General features: G+C 44.3%; 1 pseudogene; it reads left to right on the top strand.

Moving 5' to 3' along the window:
- Nucleotides 1-2,570: 2,570 nt before the first annotated feature.
- LOC136637057 (5S ribosomal RNA) lies at nt 2,571-2,687 on the top strand (annotated as a pseudogene).
- The last annotated feature ends 3,339 nt before the right edge of the window (nt 2,688-6,026 follow it).

Raw genomic sequence — 6,026 nt, forward strand, 5'->3', positions numbered from 1 at the left:
TCAGAAACACTTCTCATGGGTCGCAGACTCTCTCCTATCTGGTATGTGCATAAACAGAAGGTTGGATGCACAGTTTGCGTTGGATGGGGTAGTACCTTCTCCTCTAAGACTTGGGTTACCTTAGGTATATTTCAGGAATTCAGGTATCCATCCAGGTAGTTGCAGTGGCCAGGAGTGCTTTTTCCCAGTTTTGATTGGTGTGCCAGCTGCATCCCTTTGCCCCAGCACTGCCCCCAAATCACATGAGACAAGTTAATATTTGGTATCAAATCGGGCCAATTTATTAATTCCATGATTCAATAAGATTAACTCCTGCAAGGGATCCTGTCTACCAAACTCTTCCCCCCTTAGTGTGGACACCTACGTGAAGGAGACAGATGTAACTGTTCAATTCCCCTTTGGAATTAGCACCCTGACTCCAAGTCGCTCTCTCCCTGCCCTGGAACACCTCACTTCCGCCTCCTCCCTGCCCACCCCAGAGCCTTGTGTCAGTTGAGCTCAGCCAACACAAGGTTCGCCCCGCAAGCCACCACAGAGGCTGGATGCACCTCCATGTGCCAGCACACCTCTGTGCACTGGCGCAGCTTGCTTCCAAGGAGGCACAAATGTGCTTGCGCGAGTCAAACTCATGGTTAGGATTGTGCCCTAATACAGGTGGAATCTTGGTATCCTAGGGGGATCCATTAAAGACCCCCATGAATACTGAAAGCTGTGGATAACATCCTCCGGAAGCATTGGAAAGCCACTTCCGGTTTTTGCCAAAAAGAGGAAGTGGCCTTCTGACGCTTCCGAAGGGTATTCTGAGGCCCATAGTGGCCATACTTGGCTTCTATGAACCCCAGAAAGTCTTCCAGATGTGACCACAACCTGACCAGAACCTGGTTCTGATAATGTCTGGGAGGTTTTTCAGTAGATCCAGCCACAAGTTTGGAACCCACAGTTAGCCAAAACAGTGGGTCCTGAATCTGTGGATAAACAGGTTGGATCTGTATAGCACCTTATTAAAGGAGGCGGTCTGGAGTAGGTGAAGCCCCCCACCCCATCACATGCCAATCAGGCAGAAAGCAAAAAATTCCTACCTGATCCCTGAGGGCAGCCAGCTAATTTCACACTATCCCTAGGGTGGGTGGGATGGGTGCAACATCACCTGAGCTCCAAATGGCAAGCACAGCACACAAACAGGATAAAAAATGTTGTGGGAGAGAAGCTTCTCCTCCATCACCCAATCAGTGAGGGCTCTTGTTTCTTGTCTTGTGCTGGGGGCAGGGCTGGGCAAGAAGGCCATCACTTGAGCTCTGGAGTAGCTGTGGAGTTGGACACAAAGCAGCCACCCTTTGTTATGTCATGTAATGCCCAGATTTGATGAATGGACCATGTTTTTACATGACTCTGTCTTTGAAGGGTACTAGGCAACTATAAGTGACATAGAATTCTACTATGAGGTTGTTAATGTAGACTAGTGGCTTTGATCGTAGTACTTTGATCCTGCGACAATTTAACTGCTCCCTTCAGGTGATACCTGGGTGCAATCTGCTGGTCTTGGATCATGTTGCTGGCTCCCTTTCAACATTCAATTCAGACCTTGATGCTCACCTTCTTTTTGTCTGACAACATCCTCACTATGATCATTCAATGTTGCACATCTCCATCATACCCACACCTTTGTCTCTTTGTGCTCTTTTCATGACTTGCAGCAGTCCACTGATATAGCAACCTGAAAGGGCAGCTTTCCTAGAATTGCTGGCCTGATCTAGTGGCAGGGCAGCTACATACATTCATATGTAGTTCAGTTCTCTCATCACATGCAAATGTGTCCTGGCACATAGTTTGGGAATGACTGATCTATGCATAACTAATATATAATATCCTGACTTGAGTTTCTTCCATGTTTGTTTACATTGCACTTTGATGCAAGCATGAAGTTTGGCAAAAAGATACGTATAACAGAAATGCAAGTCTCAATTGAAAACTAGCTTCTCTCAATAGTTTTAGCAATGGTGCACCAAGAAGAGAGGTGAATTTGGATCTGCTCATTCAATAAAGAGACTGTTTCCCCCAAAGCCCTATGCTACTGCCAGCCAGCTTACAGTTTATGGTTGACGTATTCTGACATGTCATGTTATGGTAGCATGCCAGAATCCCAGAATAAAAAGGCAGTTTTCAGAAAGCTGAGCTTATAATAGCAAAGGAAAAAAAGAGTTCTCTTGAATTTCATTGCTTTCCTTTTTGAAGAAGTTTTCAAACCCGTCTCTCAGGTGACAATGCGATGAAAGAAAAAGTGGAAGAAATTTAATTCAAGACAGCAGAGCTGAAAAATAAGAACAACCCAGGATCATTTCCCAAACCTTGAAATCCAGTTCTTAAACCTTTTCTGCTCCTGCGAACAAAAAACATGCGAATGAAAAAATATAGGTTAACCACCTGCATTCTGAAATCAGCCTTTCTTTCTGCAGGGCTTTCACTGGGACTTGCTGGATATACCCTCCAGTTCTATGGCTTTGCCAGTCAGCAGCTCAGTCCAGAATGCCTTCTCCCCTTTTCTAGACCTCCGTCTCCTGATGAGATTGTACCACTGCAACTGTTACCCTGCACATGCCCAATCTCGTCTGATCTTGGAAGCTAAGCAGGGTCAGGCCTGGTTAGTACTTGGATGGGAGACCGCCTGGGAATACTGGGTGCTGTAGGCTTATACCATAGTCTTTCGAGACTGAAGGTTGCCAACCAGTACTGTCAATTTATTCAAACATCATTGCTGGCCTTGGATCAAAGGATGCCACTGTTCTGCTTTTATCATCTCTGCTTTGTTTTTTGGGCCTTCCTTGCTATCCCATAGCATCAGATTCTCTGACTTTCCTTCCTGGTTTTAGGGCCATGATATGTTTACTTGCTAAAGCAAAGGGTCTTGGGCTGTGTCATGTTTTGCACAGTTGTCATGCTGAGACATCATTTATCACTGCTATGTATAACTTTACCAACAGTTTCTCACAATCAGTTTTTTTTTTTAAAAAAAGTCTCATTATACTAATGATGTAAACACAAAACATTTTTTCAGACAGATTTAAGATGCCCCCCTCTGTTCACTTGGATCAAGTCATCAGCAAATGTTTCTTTTTTTCATTTATGACACAACTAGTTCTGAAATGAGTCATTGTCATCTCCCTGCCAAAGATAGTGCCATATGAACCATGCCGTGTCTCCCGTGTCCAAACCCGCCACTCTACCCACAGTGTCACATTGCCACGTTGGCTTGCCACTGGTGGTGCTCTGTGAAAAAGATTGTCTCAAAGGAGCATTGAGTGATCTTCCGATATCTAAAGTGGGCAGTTTGTTAATCATCTCACTTTGAAACACATATATCATCGGTTAAATGGATAAGAGTTTTATGAAGCAAAATTCATAATGCTGGGAAGTACCACCGAAGATGAATGTGCTTCAGTGTGTTGAAGAAAAGAAAGAAAAGGCAGCTGCAAGTGAGAAAATGTACCAGTGTTTTCAAAACATTCCCATTTACATGATCATGCCTGGATTCCACCATTCCAGATCTTGAATGAACACTTGTGTTTATAGCTAAAATCCTCTGTAGCTCTTCAGAGAAGCTAGGGTAGCAGCCCAATCCTATCCAGGGTTTATGGTGGTAGTTCTCGCAATCTAACTGGGCAGGAGGTTGGTCTAGAGGGTTGAGCCTCCATTTGCCTGAAGATAACATCCGAAGATCGCCAGGCACTGTGCAACCTTGAAGCAGCTGACAAGCTGAGCTGAGCTATTCCATCTGCTCTGAGCGTGGGAGGATGGAGGCCAGAATGTGCGACCAGATCAAGAAAGAAACACCTGAATGTTGTGGTTTCCTGAAAGATAGAAATCTTCTTTCAAATTGTAAAAATCCCTATGGGGATTTAAAAAATTGCCTGCCTATGTAAACCGCCTTGAATAAAGTCTAAGGAGAAATCTAGGACCAAGAAAGGCGGTATAGAAATACCTGTATTATTATTGTTATTATTATTATAAACCTCAGATGGTGGTGTGAAAGCTGCGCTACTGTTATGTGTTTTGGGGCTGTTGGCACAAAAGGCTAGATGCCCCACACATGTGACAGCAGCTCCCAGACACCCTACTGGAGCAGGTAGGTCAGTGGTGGAGACTGCTCAAGGGAGGATCGTGTATGGTGCAGGACACGGAGCATGCTGGGCAGGGGCAAGAGAGGGAGGATCTCAGCAGCAATGTTTCCCTGCCCAAACCGCCTCCTGAATCTCCTGAATAGCTGGCATAAGTCCGAGTAGATTCATTGGAGACCAGGTGGCCTTCTATCCAAAACATTCATTACATTTTCCACAGAGCCCTACAGGAACACATCTAATGTAAAATCAATCCTATTTCTCCATGTAATAGAATGGAACAAAGTTCAAGTGCTGGCGTCTCCAGAAACAACTGGAGCCCTCCTCGCATGAAAGCCTGAGATTGGCTGCCTGCCAGTGTTAACAATATTGACTAGATGGACCATGATTCTGCCTCAGTATCATAGCCCAATCTTAAACTGGCTTTATGGTGGTTCATCTTATAAAGTCTTTGCTGTGCATGCTTAACGAATGAAAAACTGCCTCAGGCCACCTTATAGTCCTACTACTGAAGGTGATGATTCACTGTTAGGGTGTCCACCTGCCTGTGTGGCTCTTGGAGATGTGTGATGGCAGGAACTGTACAACGTGAGCATAGCAAAATGTGTTCCATTGGCTTCATTCGTTAAGGAACACATTGCCTTACTTGGAAATTGTTGGGAAGGGAAGATGTTGAACGCACACCTAATTGTGTTCATTGAGCATTTATGACCTTGTCTGGTGACCAAGGAATTAATTTTTTTCTTCCATAGTGCTCTGTACCACTGATTATACTCTCCTTCATTTAGCAATAGTGAAACATGTTCATTATGCTTTTCAGCAGTTAAATTCGTCTAGGTAAATAGCACTGGAGTGAAAGAAAAGGAGACAAACAGGGGGGTTTTCCCAATCTGCTGACATTGCATCCCAGTTGGTTTCCCCCCCAAAGGTTCTGCTCCCTACTTCCTCATGAAGTTTGGTTGTGGGTTACCATGCCATGGTTGGTGTCACGGATTCAACAACTGGAGCACTGACCATAGACCCAGGGTCAGAACCCATGGACTGAGGCCTTGGTAAAAAAGATAGTAGCTGCCAAGGAGCACCTGACTATGTGGTTAGGAAAGGTGCAGTTCATTTTGCAAAGTACCAGCAGGTGGAGGTGGTGACGGTGACTCTTTGTCTTGCTGGCCTTTCCAAAGCATGTACACAGAGCTGAAGAGGGATTCATTTATTTCTCTCCTGGTGGTATCTCCCTGCTAACTAGACTGAAGGATGTTTTGGCCAATTTGCTGCCATACATGAGGGAGGGTTCAGCATAAGTGGTTTTGATGCAGCATTTAGCTTTCCCTTCCACTTTGTCGGCTGCATTAGTCAGGGAACGCTGGAAATTCTCTTTCTTCTCCCAACAGCCGGATTTTGAGTTTACAGCAAGGATTGCTTTCAACTCTGTTTAAAAAAAAGTGAAATATTTGGTGCAGGAAACACTGATCGCTCTTCACCATTACTGATCAAGACTGAGGGAAACAGAACACGTCGACAATAGAGGACGATCTATGAAAGAACTGGAAAGTTTTGTTTGGCACCTGAGCTGTAGATAGGGCTTATTTTAATTCTGAACATCAACCCAGTCATTTCCTCATTTATACAGGTCTGTAACTTCATGTTCTCTCATTTTAATTAAGTAGGGAAACCTCCAGGAAATAATTCCATAAATAGATAGTCGGAGGAAAGACTCAAGCATACCTAGCCTGTCCGAGAGAAATATCCTCATAATTGGTGCTTGCTGGCTTGTACAACCGCTGGGAATGGAGGACTTTCTTATCAAAAAGAATTCTGTAACAATTACATCTGGGGGCTGTGTATATGTCATGACATAAAACACAGCCTGAATTAATTATTTAGTGTGGTTTGAGCCCACTTTTGACTTATATGCTA

The sequence above is a fragment of the Tiliqua scincoides genome, chromosome 1 (genome assembly GCF_035046505.1).
Source record: "Tiliqua scincoides isolate rTilSci1 chromosome 1, rTilSci1.hap2, whole genome shotgun sequence".
In the NCBI taxonomy this organism is placed as follows: domain Eukaryota; kingdom Metazoa; phylum Chordata; class Lepidosauria; order Squamata; family Scincidae; genus Tiliqua; species Tiliqua scincoides.